Here is a 17900-nt window from a genome sequence, read left to right as displayed (position 1 = left end):
CTGCCCTCAGGTTCTCTAGGGAGAGTGTTTCTTTGATCTTGCCTGCGTCTTCCATGTGCCTCGTTACTTAAGCAGAAGTGGAGGAGAGGAGCTTGTCCTAGCACAGCTCTGCTCCAGGGACGAGGAGGGCAAAACAAACAAAAACCCACTACAAAAATTATTATTGAAACTAAATAGTAACATTTCACATGTATGGTAGTTTCTCAATGACCAAAGTCAGACGCAACCGTGAAGATGATGGGAAGGGGGCTAGGTTGTAATTAAGGAGCTGTACTGCCCTGATGTGACACGAGCTGCTCGTTTTTACCATGAGTCTAATGTGGTAGTGGGGGGAATCACCTTGTCTCCAAACCTCATCTCCCATCCAAATCTGCCTCATCACGTCAGACTGAGAGTCAGTGCTTAGGAAAGCAAAGAGCTGTTGCAAATGTACCTCCCTGTTCCAGGTGCCAGGAGCATTTCCTTAAAATATTTTCTTCTGTGTTAGGGAGAATCTGCTTAAAAAGCTTACCTAGCTGACTTGTTGCCTGAGCCATCCTCAGCAGGAGAGGGAGATGGAATGAATGATTTGCAGTTAATACCTGCTAGCCTCAAGACTCGATGGAAGGATACGGTGAGTACTTACCCAGCAGGGTTCAGTACCTGAGAGTCTCTGATTTTTCTTCCCTCTTTAACTGCCCCAGAACATCCCTCCATGATTCGTTACCCTTTGTGTCCTAAATATCAAAAAGCCTGTTACTCCTCATTTGAAGCATTTGGCTGCTTTCTGTGGGGCATTATTCCCTATCGTTCCCTACAGAGCATGAGAAGTTATATCCCTGAAAATCCTTCCTTTCTGACATTCCTTGGTTTAGATTTAAAAAAAAAAATAGCCAACATCCCCGCTTTCCCTGTTTCCCCTGTCCTCTCGGTCCCTTGCACCTAAGCTGGCTATATCTGTGAGGCTCCAAAACCTGTAAGTGATGCTGTTTGCCTCTCTGTCAGAGAAGCTTTTAAAGCTGAGTGTAAAATAAGACTCCTACAGCAGTAAACAGAGTGATCATACACCTCCTTTGAAGTTACCATTTAAATAACCTCCAGGGCTTCACTAATGCAGGAAGCGAGCAAGAGGAAATAATTCCCCCCTCCTCCCCTCCCTCCCTCATGCTCCCTTCTCTGAAGCAGGGAAATGGAAATGAATTCTCTGGCAGAGGAGGGACACTGGTGTTCAGGCTATTGCAGAAGAGATGAACAGTTCTAACTTGCAGCTTAGCTAATGAGTCAGCACATCCATTCATGGACGCAGTTTATTAACGCATAAACACTGCAGATGATGGCGTTATCACTGCGATAAAGTAATTTTAATTCGCTTTGCAATTTATAAGGTAGCTGTTACATCAGAGGGAAGCCTTTGTTGGTTCATGTGTCCAGGTCCTGGCTTGGTTGAAGGGAGGGGAGAAAGAATCTGGGAAACAAAAGGGAGGGCTGCCAGTAGGACTGTAGGAAAGGAGCTGGTTGCAGACCGCTTTCTACTGATTCCCTAACCCCACCAGTTTTGGCTGATGCTGCTGATGCATGAAAGGGTGGATGTGTGTCCCTAGGCCTCTAGCTCTGCATCTGAACTGATGCTTGGAATTTCCTGAAGACAGACAAACGCAGCAAGAATGTAAATGAGCATGCATGACAGCACTGGAGGGTGCTCAGTGATGTGCTGCTCAGGAGATCGTCCTGTCCCGAGTAGGATGCTGCAGCTGGAATGTGGATGGCAGCACGATATGCACCTGCTGTTATAACAGGGTCTTCTGTGTGGGCTGGTGGCTTGCACCTACTGAATAAGAACGTAGTGCGACCTTCTGCAGCCTTTGTAGTCGGTGTGTGCAGCAGTGATAGCGTGGGACAGCGTTCCTGCGGGACAGCAGGCTTATGCAGTGCTGGAGGGTCGGGACTAGGAGGTGCTGAGGGTCCTGGAGAATTACATGTCGTGGATATTACGTATTTGTCGGGTAGTTTAAGTAGTCAATGCTTAAATGAGTTCACTTCTTTAGGTGATTTAATAGGTAGAAAGGTTTGTTCGAACAATTGATAGTGTAGCCTATTGACTGGAGAGCACTCTAACGACATCTCAGAATAAGTCGGAGTCTTACCAAGCTGCCCGAGGTCAGCTTCTCCTGGGATCAGAGGACACAGTGCTCACAATTCCTGCATTTTCAGTCTGTTCTTAATCAAATGTTAGGGGCTTATCTTTTATAAGGAAAACTATATGTGTGCCTGAACATGTTACTACTCGGTCTTCAGCCTGACTGAAATGTGGGGAGTTTTCAGGGCAATTATGCCTGTGCTAATCATAATTTGCTCCGTCGTCTAGGAGTACCTGTCCTTATGTCTGTGTTGATGTTAAACTGCTGAACAATTTGATTAGGTCATTTAATAGGCTGTGTAATTGTGCTACAGATATTCCTGATGCGTACATTATTTTCATTATCGGAGTTATCACCACCCATTGTTACTATTGTAGTGCAGTAACACTTAGAGGCTGCAATTAGAATTGAAACTCCATTGTGTGAGGTATTGTACAGATGTTCAGTAAGCTGCAATCTCTGCTCTTGAGAGATTACACCTCTACTGGTGTACAACACCCCATTATGGAGCCCTCTAGACATCAGTGAATTATTTTTCCTAATGTCACTATGAGGCTGAGAAGCTGTGATGGCAAGGGAGCAGATGACTCAGTGTGCCCAGAAGGGAAGCCACGGTGGTGTTACCGGTATAGAGCACCTGGCTGCTGCTGTACTCCTGTCGTGGGGCTCTGTTTCCTTCCTCTGTAGTGCTCGGTCAGCTTCCATCTGCCTGGAGGATGAGAGCAAGCTCTGTAGCACCAGGAAGTGGGAGCAGTTGCCCTGTAGTCTGCCTTGTCTCCCTCTGTTCTTAAGGTATCCACTAATCTCTCATTTATCTACCAGGTCTCACCCAGCCACGTTTTAGGTGTTTGGTTTGGGTTTGTGGGGTTTTTTTGTCAGCTTGTTTGAGACACACTATCCTTTCAGCAAGGAGATGTCTTTATGCCAGCCAGCAGCACGAAGCATCACTTCCCAGCTGCACCAGCCTTGTTGGTCTTGGTATCTGGTAAGTCTCCTGCTGCCTGTCTCCCAGCCACTCGTTTACTGTCCTCCCAGCATTGCCCTCTCCTCTGCTATAAGTTCTGTCTGATCCCTTTCAGAGTCACAGAATCATATCATAGAATCATAGACTGGCCTGGGTTGAAAAGGACCTCAAAGATCATCGAGTTTCAACCCCCCTGCTGAGTGCAGGGTCGCCAACCACTAGACCAGGCTGCACAGAGCCACGTCCAGCCTGGCCTTGGGAGGTTCTCATGTCTCATCTGTCTTTACTGTCTTTACCTTCCTGTTTTAGTTTAGCAGTGATATTCACATCTGGATTTTTGTAAGGTCGTTGTTCCAGTAAAGCCTTATAGCTTGAGATGCGCAGTGTAGGGAAAGAGCAGAAGATTGGGTCTCCTCCTTGATTCTTGGTTTTATGAAGTGCACATGGCATAAAACTATATTGTGAAAGTTCTTGGTAACAACAAGAACTTTCCCACTTATACCCACTGATACTTCCCAAAAAGATTAAAAATAGGCTGCCCAAAATAGTTCCATGGGTTCCACAGTGGAAAGGGCCTTGCAGAGCCTTCAGCCTGCGGAGACAGCGGTGTTCTTTGAGGGTTAGCAGCGCTGAGTTTTGTTAGCCAGCATTTAGGAAGCTGTACTTTCAAGTGTTACTTCAAATTGGCCACGTCTGCTTTCTCCATAAGCCCTCCTGAGGGTGGAACATTACAGCCAGCCCATCCTCTTTCATATCCGCAGCATCAGTTTCTGTTTTATCAAATGTATTTTATTGCAAGCTGAATTCTTTCCCAGCTTTTTGTACTTCGCCAGATTCCCTTGACCTTGTGTCAGTCAGTGATGAATTGTACAAGTCCCTGCTGAAAACACTGCAGAAGCCAAAGGAATGCCAGCCTTGCTGTGTAGTACATTAAGACAAAATATTTTAAGCCTAAGACTGATGGGTATGACTTCTCTATTTCAGTCCGCTCCTTCAGATTAAAAAGCTATTAAAAACTTTTATTTGCCTTGATGCATCTGCTGCTTCATGACCAATGAATGGCATGACTAGGACTGGAGGCTGCGGGTAGGAGGGTGATATTTGTGATAAATGCATCTGACGGTGTTTTGTTTTCAGGAAAAATAATGAAAAACATGCTACAGCAAGTGATCGGTTTGTTAGGGAGCCTGCAGAAATAGCATCTAGTGCTTCTAGCCCGGGGCCAAGTGGTGTCAGAAAAGACCACAGCCCTCTAACGTGCACAAAGTGACTTTTTCCTGGTGCCTCTTAGCTGACCTTCCCTCCGCTGCGCTCTGGTGCTTAGATTGTCTGTAATTGCGAAGTATCGTTCTGTGACACGTATTAGATCTCTTATTAATTCTGTAACTCTTTTATATGGCTTTGTAGCGATATGATTAAATCTGCAGAGCGTTTCTATGTAAAACTATAAAGTAACCCATCGGTGGCATTTTTCACTTGCCCTGCATTCAGCTCTCAGTGTCAAAGGCTCGCTGAGCCAGATTCTGTGCTGATGGGAATCGGTGGCGTTAGAGCTGGTTGATTTGATTTGAAATTAATGGTATGAGAATATGAAGATTTACGGAGTAAACTGGGAGGCTGGAAACTTGCTCCAAGACATAGCTGGTAGGACGAGTCTGTAAAATCTTTGAAATGATAAAAAGGCCTAAATATTCAGGCTGCTTCCTGCCGGGCTGCTGTCATCTGCGGTGGCACCGGTGCTAGGAGGAGGAGAGGTGCGATGGCTGCAAATAGCAAATATTATTCATAGAAATGGTTGGTGGGATTTGGAGCTGGTTTCGCAAGCATTACATTTTGGGACTGAGGCCAGGTGCTATTTCCAGAGCTTGGGGCTGACCCATGGCTTCGATTAAAGGCTTGAATTTGGTTTAGTTTAAGTCGGAGGCTGAACTTAGTTGGCATCTACTGGTCGGGATTCTAGGAAATGCAGCCCTAGTAAGCTCGCTGAAGCTTTGTTGACTGAAGTGAAGTTCAGTTTTCAAATACTGGTGAGAAATCCAATGCACTTGAGCTGTGTTCTGGCAACAGAAAGAGAACCCGAACTGATGCCATTTAGGCCTGACCTCAGCACCCTCATTTCTCCTGCGTTTTGGAATGAGGGAGGGGGTGCAGAGATGAGAAAAAGATGTCTGCAAATAGGAATTCAATTGGTTTAATGTACAGACTATTTTGTTGCAGCCTAACTGGAGCCTCTTATTAAGAATCTGATGGCATTTCTAAACAGGGAGAGCTGCTCCCTTGGTGGGGGCAATCTCCAATCATACTCCAACATTGCTTTTGACATATTTATGACTCCAATAAAATCTCCCATCTGGTATATTTTAAAATAAAATTGAAAATTTATCACTTTAGCTGGTTTGTCGTTCTCCCTGAGAGAAGATAGCCAGGCTGAGATTATTGCATCGGCAGCCTGTCAGCTGAGGTTAGGCTGAGGTGTGATTTAAATTTCAATACTTTCCACATTACAGCTGTCTGGAGTGGGGAAATTACAAGAAGAAAAGCAGAGAGTCTGTTATTTTTGTTCATTAGTCTCTCCTGATCTGCTTTGTTTTTCTTTGGCTTAGCCGGGGAACCTGGAGGAAGAAGGTGCTCTCCATTTTTCTGGATTTCCACAACCTTGGCTTGATCAGAGATACCGTGGAGGCAGGACCTCTACCGCTGGGCTGGGCTACGAGAGCAGGAAGAGCTCCTTCTCTGTGTGAGGTACAATGCAAGTTACAGCATCTATATAGCTGCTATATAGAGCCAATCTGAAGGAGGCTGTGACCTTTGGGGGAGCAGAGCTGAGGGAGCAGCACCAAATGTGATTTCTCTGACTTTCTCTGGCGTTGCCCACTGATGCATTTCACTAGGTGCATTGGTTTCTGTTACATCAGCCGTGTGTAAAGTTATCACAGATCCTGACTCTCTTTTTATCCCCTCCAGTTGTTTCACGGCTCAAATTGTGACCTGATCTACTATGAACTTGGGACTGATGCCCTCCCCTGCAGTCACAAAGGTAGCGGAGCAGGAGGGCAGGGTGCTTGTGCAGATGCCTGTGTGAAGGCTGCAGTAATTTGCCCTCTCTGTGAGCTCTGAGCCCAGGTCCCCCAGTCAAGGGAAGCTTTGGAGAGCTGCCAGTGAACCTCCAGCAGGTCTCTTGGCTGGTTGACACTGCAATCTGGACACTGAGAGCCAGCTCTGGGGGATGAAATCCAGCAATACTTGTGCTCCGTCTGGGCGGCGATAAAATGGTACGCCTGGTTTATGAACTGTAGGTGCCAAGCCCATGTGGGGCCAGCTGGGATCTCGAGCCCGCTGTTGTGTGTGCTGTGGTGAGCCCTACAGGGAAAACACAACTCAGTGCATTGGGCCTATTAAATGAAACCTTCATTTGAGGCGTCTGAATTTTATGAGGATTTGTGTAGCATGTTTCCCCCTTCCAAAGCGTTCATTTTCGGCTCATTATGTGCAATGGGCGCATTGTTCTTCTGAAGTTTATTTGTGCGAGTGAACATATGCTTAGAGGATCTGGTCACGTGCATTGAGCACAATGTCAGTGTATGGATGTCTCTTTTGAGAATGCTGTGCCAGCAGCCATTTTGTACATACACAGTGCATGGGTGTCATTTCATTTGGTTGTTCTGTTTTCCGGGTCAAACAACTGGGGTCACTTTTTGATTGCATCAGGTGCGTTATTTCCTATCACAGCAAATGTGAATTTGCTAATGTGCAGTTTATTCTGAATCAATATACTGGTGCAATTCTTCAGCCTTTGTTGCACTGCGTGGATGGGCATTTTTGCATACCTGGCATGTGTGTGCTCGAACAGTACGTGTGCTTTTGTTGCCTATAGAAACGAGGTACTTCGCCCTGAAAACAACCTGTGCTGTAATGTATGTTTGTGATTGTGTGCTGATAGCATGTGCACTCAGAGGCCGTAGTAAAAGTATTTTATGACTCAAAATCGGTATGCTGAGTGCTATATTTGTGCAGTGTAAGCGCATATTTTCTTGCACTTGCTGGCAGAGTAGTGGAAGTGTTGAGTCTTCATATTGTTAAAATAACGGAGCAGTTGTCCATATATTTTCTAATTTCCTAAAACATCCTCTAGCTTCCATGGTTTAAATTTTTGTCTGTCCAAATGATGTATGTCAAAACATCAGGAAGGATATTTAGGCAGTTATGGCAGTGGAATGGAGCAAAGTTGTGAGTTAATGCTTTTCTGATGCTGTATAAAAGGGAAAATGGTGAAAAAGAGCCACAAATAAAATACAAAATGAACGAGATCAACCAAAGTAAAGTCGAGGCTGGTACTTAAATCAGAGACGTCTACAGCAAAAGAATTCAGATGACTGTGTTCCTATTTTATTCTATCCCGTGCTCGTGCCATCCTGCCCCAGATCTCACACCCTCTGGGGTCAGCCCCCGGGAAGCAGGAAGGATGATGTAGCACTTCCAACCTTGTTCCTTCCTTTGGCTGGCCTGCCTTGTACTTAGCTGCTTTGAAAATGAGTCAAGGCCTTCATTATCCCACCATTTCTTTTCAATGACATTTTAAAAGACCTGACACAGAGTAGGCATGATTGAAGCACCTGCTGCTTTTCTCTGTAATTACCCAGTTTCCTTGTTGGGCCTGAAATTATTGCCCTGCAAGAGTGCAACGTCCCTATTAGCACGTACGAGCTAGCCAAACACCAACCTGCCTGCCTGCAGCTGGCACCTCTCCATGTACTGAGACACACAAAGATTTTCCTTGCCTGCTGGGCTGAGCTGCGGCGTACCTGAGCCCAGCCCAGTGGTGGAACTGGAGCGGAGGTATCTGTGACTTCGACAGAGCAGGGGAAAAGGGAGAAGGAGCTCAGTGAAGGGAGGTGAGCGGTGCCAACGGCTGGGGCAGCACGCTGACAAGGACAGCATGCTGACAAGGACAGCATGCCTTTGGGGGCCAGGAGCTGTGAAGGGCTTGAGGGGCCCATGCACCTGAGTGCTGGTGGGGTGGCAGGAGCCCGGTCCTGGGGGTCAGTGCACGATCGGAGCGGTAGTGAAGCTCTGCACAGAGCCAGGGCAGGTGCTGGCATGCTGAGAGTTTTCTAGGAGCTGGTTACGAGTAGCTCGGTGTCTTTTGTCCATCTGTTTCTCTTTTAATGGTAAGTGGAGCTAGGGAAAATTGTTCCTGAGCTGTAACTAGTGCTGTGGATTGCCCAGCTGGGGGCCTTGCCTGTAGCCTGTGGAAGGAGTAGGAGGACGCAGCCAGGAGGCAGAAGGGGCAAATTTGAGAAAAATGAATAATGGGGGAGAAATCACGGGAATAAAATGATAGTTGAGGAACAGTCTTTGTTATGGAGAGCGTTCTGCAGCATTTGCTTCTTAAAAGGTGTTCACGGAGCATCTGCAGCCTTTGTCAAGGGAACTCGATCTGGAGAAATGGGAAAACATGAAAGTTAGGAACAGTTAAGATTTGTCAGCCCTTTTGCAAAAGGCAGCAGTGTGCCGGGGGTTGTGTGTGACACCAGAGGGAGCTGACAGCGATTCCTGCAGGTATTGGTTGCCCGGCTGCTATTTTGACTTCAAATCCCAAAGAATCATCAAATATCTAACCCTGGAGCTTGAGAGCTGTCACTCCGCTGAGCTCCCCATCCCCACCTGGGCTCTGAATTGAGCTCCAAGATGCATGCAGGAGTGTTACTCAGTGGTTGTGCAGAGTGAGAGAAGGAGAGAAAGAAAGGGAGGATTATGCTGAGGGATCAACGCAGTAAATGACTTCCACGCTCAGAGAGCTCACAAGCTCCCTGTAATAAAGGAAGAGGCAAAACCAGATCCTGCGTAGCCTCTGTGATGCACAGCTAAACCTTACCTCAGCCTGCTGGGTTTTCACGGGGCTCAGCTCGCACCCCAGCCCCTCTCTCCCTGCTCCCCACAGCAACGCCTGCTGCCTGCCCCCCCCGGCCCCCCCGGCTCCTTGTGACAGGCTTTAGGGACCCTGGGACCCTGATGCTGGAATGGCATTTTGGCCTAGCTGGAATCGTTTATAAGCACAGAGCTTTGATGCTGTCTCCAAGGCCTCTGGAGAGCTGAGAAGGGCTATTTTTCATGTGATGCTTTTGGAGTACGCTATGGGAAAAGGTCAAGGGACAGAGTGGGAATGAGTAGGTCACATACTCAATGGTTTAGGGCACGACGACAACATCGGTTCTTTAAGATCTCCGAGCCTGCTTTGTAAAAATAAGCACCTCTTACTGAGCTGCCTGGGAAAGGAGAGGGGCACGCCTCCTGCGAGCGGATGTTCGCAGCGTTCCTCTGGGTTTGTTCTCTTGCCTTGGCAATTGCTGCATCTCGGCATCCCTGTGAACCAGACAGATCCCTCAAACAGTGCGCAGCATTTTAAAAAGCCTCCTTGCTTACCGCTCTGACCTTTGTAATACAAGGAGAAATTCTGTAAGAGCAGAGGCTCGCCTCCTGCACCTGGCACACGGCTGGATTCCAGCAGGGCCTGGGAGCAGCACTGCAGAGTTCCTCGGCCCATCCCGCTGTCCACCACGCTGGGTCTATGGGCAACAAACAGCTCTGGGCCCAGCAGCTATTTGACCCTTTTTTTGCACGTGCTGTCTTTGCTCATTTAAATCTGGGAGCGGGAGCAGTCTAGCAAGGATTGTCCTTTTTTTCCTCTCTGATGCATACATACTGCAGATAAGAGCCAGGAACAGGAAGCGGAGGGGTGAGGTGGCAAGTCATTTACATTGGAAATAGAAGCTGAATGTGCATTTCCCTACTCTGTTGCCATCAATCACTCAAACTTCCTGTACGCTGTGAAATAAGGGAATGGAGTTTGCTTGCTCCCTGCTTCCCCCAGGAATGGAAACACTCATTTGTTTCACTGTTGAGAAATGCTGATCACTCAAAGCATTTTGTTTTCTAGATGCATTCCATTCAGAAGCTGAACTTTTCAGCTTCCTCCTGTTTGGACTTCAGAGATGTCTTTGGATGTCCTGCAGGCGTGGGGAATCACTCTGCTGGTGCTGCAGCTCTGTAAGGCATGGGAAGATGCTGCTGAAGTACAGAAAAGCCCCCAGCCAGTTGGACAGATACTTTATTGCAGAGCACTGGCAAATATTCTCTGTTCTCTAGTTGTTTTAACTTGTTTATGTGATCTCACACCTGATAGAGTGCAGTGAGGGCCAAGTCCTGCTTGTCGCTGGAAATCTGTGAGTATTTTATGGGACTAACAAATTTGTTGAGAGAAAATTAGAGTGGGGAATCATGTGGAATAGATAGACCAGCATGTGTTCACTGTTATTTACAATTTAGCTCTGTTGGAAGGCATGGGGAGAGTAGCAGAGAAGCAGAGCATTGGATTGGGAAAGGAGTAGAGGGACAAAAAGAGGAAAACCAGAAAGAAGTAGGACAAACAGGCAAGTGAGTGAAAGTTACCTGTCTCATAGCAAGTAGCATAAATGAAGTAAATATGGAAGAATTTGGATAACCCCGCCCTGGAGAGACACAATGGAAAATGGCCAGCTGTGTATTTTTTTTCACTCTATCATAATGTGCATGGCATATGTCTGTCGTTTTTAGATGATGTCTGGTCTCTGGTTAAGAAATGTCTTCCAATTATTTACCACTCTCTAATTAGCCAAATTCTTGTCCTGCAGAGGAGGAGCTGACTTAATTCCTTAATTGCACTCAGGCAATGGACAGTTCTGGATTGGGGGATAACCAAAGTAATAGGGTGTTAAAATCTCTTATGTAATTTCAGCATCCCTTGACATCTCTGGGAAACTTGATTACAGCACGGTGTCTCCAAAACTTCTGTGAGATGGCTGGGAGCAGAGTGAGCAGAGTGATGATACTATTCAGTTCAATTGCTGTAATAAAGAAGCTGATGAGAAGCTGTGTCCTTGGAGCACTGTCGTGTCCAGGAAATTTCTACTGGCTGCGGGGGACTGAAGCCCCATTCCCTGGGATTGTGAGCTCAGCAGCTTCTATGAACTCAGCCATTGTGAGTCTGGGCAGAATACACAGGGGAGGCCTGTTGGGAAAACCCAAGAGCTGGAAGGAAATGCTGTTGGTGAGTCAAAAGGCAGAGCTCTTCCTTTTGTTGATGTTGGAGCTGAGCCACACAGACATGTCCTTCCATAACTAACTACTAGTTGCTTGTAGCTCATGCTTTTTAACCACTGGCTTTAGCATGTGTTGTCCACGCACCCTGCCATGCGAGGCTGGAATCCATACCAGGAGCTCAGGTATCACACTGATGCTAGCAGTCTGAGAAGCACGGATGCGTTTGCTGCTGGGATGAGATGTTCAGCCCAATGCATACGTGTGTACTGAGAAGGTACAGATGTTGTGACGATGCAGGCACGCCATGGACAGCATTCGTTGTGCCTGTGTCCTGCTTGCCCATGGAGAGCTGCGTGGGGGATTGCATGCACATAAGCACCCAGGAAGATGCGTCACTAACTGCTTGGTTCGAGACTGGTGAGGGGAGATGATGCGAGATGTTCAGTGCTTCGGTGCTCTGCGGGAGTGTGGGCTGGTTAGGAAGTGTGGGTGGGGGAAGGGAGCAATGGATGTCAAAACATCATGACAGAGGGAGAAAAATCTCTGCCGAGTCCCGTGTTAAGCAACAGAGACCCTTAGCGGTCACCCGGAGAAAAACATGGGTGCTGAGTTCAGTGCTGTGTGAATGAATGATTGCTTTTCCTCCCCTTGCCAGTTTCAGACCCCGAATTTAAGTAATAACTTTGGAAATGATAATTAAAAAAACCCCTCCGTTTCAGTTGTTTTAACTGCAGTGAATTGTTTCATTTGTTGTTTTTTTTCCCTTTAGTTTCTTAATGGTCTATTTTGAAATGGGAAGCTGCTTTGTAAAACGGATGTTTTCAGTCCTTATTGATTGCCATTTGATATTGCTGTATTTCAAGGATGATCACAATTACTGCCTTCTGAGAAGTTGTTACTTCCAATCTTTTTGTACAGTTCATCTGTTTTTATGCTTCCCTCCAACTATACCACCACCTTACTTCCAACAATCCCGGTGTCTAAGTGTACCTGAATTGGGTGAATGTGTTAGCTTACCAGATTCTGCGATGCTCTCATCCGCTCTGCTAGCCAATGCACGGATAATTTGATAAATATTGCTTGTTCCTATAGGAGTTACTTCTATCTGATTAGCCTTACTCTTTGCTGTGAGTGAGCCCAGTCCACCCGTGCACATCCTGGCCCTGCAGCAGCGCTGCCTTCCTGTCCCAAGAGGACTGCTGGGACGTGTGGGCCTCTGACAGCTTTTCCTGAGAACAACCTCTCTAGAATTACTCAAGTAACAACCAGCATCAGGAACATGGTCCCAATTCCAGTGCTCTTTGTGGGGTTTGCTCACTGTCCTCCTAGAGGTCAGGGGCTATTGCCTTCCAGGGATCTGTTGTAGCTCGATAAGTGGCAGGCTAGGGATCAGAAGTGATGGGCTGCACATCTTGAGGGATGGCTCATTTGGGATAAGTCACTTAGGGTAAATCTCACGGGGATGCGTAAAACAAGGATAATAGTCTGACTCATCTTTGCAAAGAGCTTAGAGAACTCAGCTGAGAAGTGTTTTGAAAGAGCTGTGCCCTGTTACAGCGATGCTGCCTTTGTCTGCCATCCCCAAACCTCTGTTACGGCTTTGCCAGCAGGATTCCTGCTGGTCTGGTGTAGAGCAGAGCACTATACTGTGGAGCTCTTCCTTATTTTGCTATCTCTTCCAATGACGTTCATCCCCATTACAAAACCATTACAGCTATCATTAGCGTTCTGTGTGATGTCAGCACTCAGTAACAGCCATTTCCTGGGTTCCGTGGGAACCTACTTAAATTTCCTGGAAGTGACAATTCAAAACTAAAATGCTTCTGCAAAATAAATCCAGAAAGCTGAGATTTCTTCTCATCCCAAGTTCCCCTCTGCATTGTGTTATTGGCATTTATTACCTATCAGTGCTATAAGCAGTAAATTTTCTGTGGTCACGAGCTGTTGCTGCATTAAGAGAAGCTGCAAAGGAGGCAGTGTGCCAGAAGGTGGATGGATGGGTTCAGAAGAACCGTGTGATTCTGAACAACCTCTCTGTAGCTGGAGAAAAGACTCCAGCAGAGATCAGATCTTGAGGTTAGCATCTTGATCACTGTTAGACCTCCTCATACAGCTTTCAACTCTTGGTCAACTGTCAGAAGAGTCTTCCTGAGTAGGTAGTTTCCCACTGAGCAGTTTTCTCCCTTGCCACAGGGGCCTCCGCTAGGGATCTGCCTTACAGTGAAGCCCAGCATGGGCAGTGGCAGCTGTGGTTTACTTACTGGTTAGCGGAGAGTCTGTGTCTGTAGCAGATAATGCATGTAAAGCGAGTGGTGATTGTTTCTTTAAGGCCCCCCTCTATTCTCCTTCCCTCTCCACTGCTGCTCTCTTGATATTGCTGCTGATACAGATTTTTTTTCCTTGTTCAATTTCAGTGCACCTGCTCATATAAACAAGACTGCAGTGGATTTGCTCAAACTGAGCTTATATATGACAACAGAACCAGCACCCTAAAGCGTATTCCTATGCACAGAGGAGTCATTAATATACAAAATGAAGCCTGGCTTAGGCAGTTTAGGTGCCTGGCTTAGGTGACACCCAGAAGCTAGTCACTAAGTGCAGATATTCCTTGAGTTAAAGGCCAGATCAACTGTTATGGGAAGCTGCAGGGACGTGTTAGAGAGGCAGAAGTCAAACAGGAGGCTTTCCTAATCATCCTTTCAGATCTAGATATTCAACCTACCTATGCATCTTCATTATGGCATTATACACTCAGTATGAACCTAACTACCTATATATGCTAAAGGCAAAGCACTCAGATTCAATTTTACAAAGACAAGATGACTTGAAATGTGAATTACTGTATTACACCGTACTTGAGCCTTCAAGACAGGCTTGTACTCAAGCAGTTACTAAACATGTAAGTTGCTTTGCCCTCATTCCTTCTTCATCCTGAGTTAGCTATCTTGGGCTAGCCAGCCTACCGAAAGAACATATCCTTACAGCTGTTTTTTCCTTCATGTTCCTATGTCACCAGAAGGACTTAAAGATGGATAGGAAGGCCTTTGTGGCCAACTTTCAGGAGGCTGGGCTGTGCCATGTGGGAACTGGATAGTGGAAGCTGTGTGGGAAGCTGGCAAATGGATGGAGAAGCCAGAGAACATTGAGGCAGCAAAGGATGGTTAAGATAACCCAGAACTTAAGCAAGAGAATAGATTTTAGGAGAGTCATGATGACCAGAGGGTGTGGTTTAGCTTCACTATTGGCTGGAGAGCCTAAGAAAAGGACAGGCTGAGCAGTTGCCTCTCAGCGCCTTCACTGCCTGTGTCCACTGAGTCTGTGCATCCTTCTTGCCTGTTGGAGTTGTCGTGGAAACATTCTCATGTGAAGTGCTTGTGATGCCGTGCTCCATGCCTGGGGAAGGAATTACTTGATCAAATAAGTGGACGGAGATGAATCTACATTTAACTTCTGAAACAGAGATGTGATCCCTGAGCGGATCTTCTCCCTCCCAGCTCTGTGTGATGGACCTCCCAAAGCGCTCTGCCTGGCACGTTGCTGAATCTGTTCTGTGTTCTTGCCTGTTCCCTATGGATTAGGGGTTTGAGCACCTTCCTTCATCTTCCCCAGTGCACGTGGGAAAGGAGGGCTAAGAGTCCTGGGCCAATGCAGTGACTCAAGAAGAAGCTAAAGTTCTCCCCAGGCCTTGTGAACTGACCAAAACAACTGGTGAAGTCAAAGTTTTATTTCAGGGAAGGCAGGGTTACTTGGAGCCCGGGTGGGGGTTAATCAATGTACATTCATCATTAATTTATGCATGTAAGGGGCTTTTGGAGTACACTTGTCATGCTGGTTTTGATAATGCTAACTCTATCCACCCTGCCAGCTGCTGAGATGTCGTGGTAGTCTGTGTTGCTGCATGCAGAATTATGGTGCTTTTGTGGGAATATTATGTTCCCTGAATAGAGCCCCACAGAGCAATTTGCTTCATCCTTACAAACCCATCCAAATAACTGGCAGTGCCTTACAAATACAAAACAATCGAGAAAATAAATGTATTATACTGTACATCTGTGACAAAACAATGCTTTCATGTGCAAAGAGAAATGTGTTTGTTTAACTTATGGTTTCCCATTTGGAAATAAATGCATTCATTTAAATTAAAATGGGACGTTCTTCACTATTACAGAATTTTGCATGCCAGATGTAAGAAATACGCTGCTTGAAGAGCAGACTCAAAACTTGGAGTGGGTTGGTATTACCAAAAGTGTGCATGTGCTGGCTTATCCTAGATGCTGTCTCTCTTCCTGCAGGGTGTTCTCCATCGCAGTAGGACTTTCCTGCCTTTGTGTGAATGGAGCGGTCTCTAGGAGAGGTTTGGATGCATGCTTCTCCCTTGTGTGGCAGCCTTGTGTCTCAGTGCATGCTGGAAGGCCTACTTTTCACCTGGGTTGTGCTTAGGAGAGGGAGGGAGCTGATTGACCCACTTCAGAACTTTGCATTCTGTGACCATGAGACAGACTGACTTCCTGCAAGAACCGTGGCAGGCCAAAGATATTTCATTGGTTTTGGCTTTGGTGTTAGAGAACTGTTGGTCTCATTTATATGCAGCGGTGAAAATGATAGATACATTGGGGGGGGGGGAGGTGAACAATGAAACACAAGTTGAAAGTTCCAATATTTGTTTTTTAAAATGTGCCACATTAAATGTGCCTTTTAAATGTTTGAGTTCTTGTAATGAAAGTCTGCTGCATTTCAGTTTACACATAAGCTTAACATCATCAAGCCAAGTTTGTTCTGGGAGTTAACATTTGCATTTTTGAAAGCGGCAGCCTAATCCAGAGCAAAACCAGATGAGACTCCTTTAATACCGCACGCTGTGAGCTGCGGGCTGCGAGGTGTGAGCATCCTCAAAAAGGTGCTGAAATCGATTGGGATAGTTTTCCAAGCATCTGCAAGCTTCTTTGGACAAAACTGAAGATCACTGCTACCAGTAGTAGGATTGTCAGCTGGAATTCCATTCCAATGTGATTACTAGAAGAAGAAATAGCCAAGAATTAATAAATACACCTGAGTTTTTTTTAACCTGAACTTTTGATATCTATGCTCAGACCTTCGTCTAGATTCATTATTCTTCCTTAGTTGAAATACTTTTTCCAATTATGGATGAGAATGATGGAGTTAGCACTGCTAGCCCTCTGCCCACGTTGGCTGACCGGTGCTGTAATGCAGTGGTATTTTTCAGGTGCAATCATATCTGTGCAAGCACGTGATTGTATTGTCGTTTAGTTGCTTAGGGGCCACAAGAGATGAAAATCACAGTTCAGCAAGCCTGGCATCAGTAAATGCTCTTCAGTTCACTTTGGAATCATCGTAGTTTGCAGCTACTCCATCTGAAGTGCAAATATCTTGTATCCAGCCAGCCAGGACCGTGTTGTGTTACAGCTGGCAGGAAGCACGCTGCATTTCTGAAAGCCAACACCTATGTATTGACAGAGAGCAGCAGGGCTATGCAGCAAGGGTAGTTGGGCCTAGCTCAGTCTTTCCTCCGGATTGATTAATCAAATACTTCAAATAATTGCTGCAGGTGTGATTAATGTCAACGGCATAGCTAATTACCCAGAAGATTAAAATAACTCTTTATGTTTTTTAAAAAGATCTGTAAATAAGTGAATTATTTACTCTGCTCACCTCTCTAACCTTGTTCTGCTTGTAAATGAATAGAAATATTGATCCCGGAACGGTTTTGGGTGCTACCCATTTGCATCAGTCTAATTAAGGCTTTAACTGTGACCCTGTTTGCTCCTTCTGGCCATGCTTTCTGCTTTGCTTTTGTGGATATCTTGAGGGTGGGGCCGGGAGGGATCATTAGGGTATAACTGACCTCCAGGATCTGTAGGATTTCCCTGCACTAGCCCTATTACTACTCTACTCAAGCCATACTGGCTCTTTGCAGCAGTGTCTTCTTGACCACATCTCTTGGTAGCAGACTCTACCACCCAGTGGCTGTAACTGTTAAAACAATCTTCTGTTTCCTCAGTGAACTGTTTCCTTCCCTTAGCTTCAAGCTACATCTTATTCCTCCGTGTTGTCAGTGTGTGAATACATTGTTCCTCACACAAGTGCACTCTACATTTTAATTAAACTAGGTTCTGTAATACATTTCTCCACCATGACAGAGCGATGTTAGAAGGCTGCAGGTTTGCTGATGGAGACGTTTGTTGCATTTACCACCATGGGACAGAGACCTGAATGCATCCTGGACTGCTCGGTTTATCTAGGACTTGTGTACCCGATCACTTCTCCACCCCAAACAGCAAAGCTTCATGAGTTGCTAGCAGAGTGTGGGCCTCCTTGCCACACTGACAAAAGAATGCCAGTGTTAGGAACAGTCTAAAAGATGTACCACTTCCTGAAGGGACAGCAGCCCAGAGAGCTCCTCCGTTCTTACATTGGTACAGATAAAAATAAAGGAAGCTTTAAGTCCGACATCTCTTTGAGCTCATGTCGTCTCCCTTCCATCAGCTCTCGGTGCTGTTATGTCCTTGCAGTTTGGTTTTCAGAGTTTCCAGGAAAGGTGTCCTCACCTGCCCTGGAACGGCTGTTTTAGACATTGCCAGGCTCAGGTCTTTCTCCAGTTCTAAGACCCCCTCCCGTGCATGGCATTTGGATGCTTTGATGGAGCCATCTCCCCCTTGCTGGAAGACATCAACGTCCCTTCCTTAGCTTAGCTAGAAGCTGCTGCCATTTTGTGTTTGCTC

The 17900-nt window shown here is 46.2% G+C and overlaps 2 long non-coding RNA genes across 15 annotated transcripts in view; one reads left to right on the top strand and one right to left on the bottom strand.

Annotated features, from left to right (window-relative positions):
- The window catches only part of LOC110403976, a 120541-nt gene continuing 103107 nt past the window's right edge, over positions 467-17900 (top strand). For 11 of the 14 annotated variants that reach the window (XR_002441984.1, XR_002441983.1, XR_002441985.1 and 8 more), the window contains exon 1: positions 11043-11167. This is a non-coding gene — a long non-coding RNA (uncharacterized LOC110403976). Of the gene's footprint in view, positions 614-5684; positions 5824-9494; positions 10305-10855; positions 11168-17900 lie in introns of those variants that run through there. The other 3 variants (XR_002441978.1, XR_002441977.1, XR_002441979.1) reach the window with 3 other exon arrangements.
- On the bottom strand, positions 5853-10615 carry LOC110403979. Its single transcript, XR_002441995.1, has 3 exons — positions 10531-10615; positions 9333-9444; positions 5853-8518 (listed from the first exon to the last, which is right to left on the bottom strand). It is a non-coding gene; the product is annotated as an uncharacterized LOC110403979 (long non-coding RNA).

Source organism: Numida meleagris, chromosome 9, assembly GCF_002078875.1.
Source record: "Numida meleagris isolate 19003 breed g44 Domestic line chromosome 9, NumMel1.0, whole genome shotgun sequence".
In the NCBI taxonomy this organism is placed as follows: domain Eukaryota; kingdom Metazoa; phylum Chordata; class Aves; order Galliformes; family Numididae; genus Numida; species Numida meleagris.
Note: the sequence above shows the minus strand (reverse complement) of the source record. Positions and strands in the feature narration are given on the sequence as shown.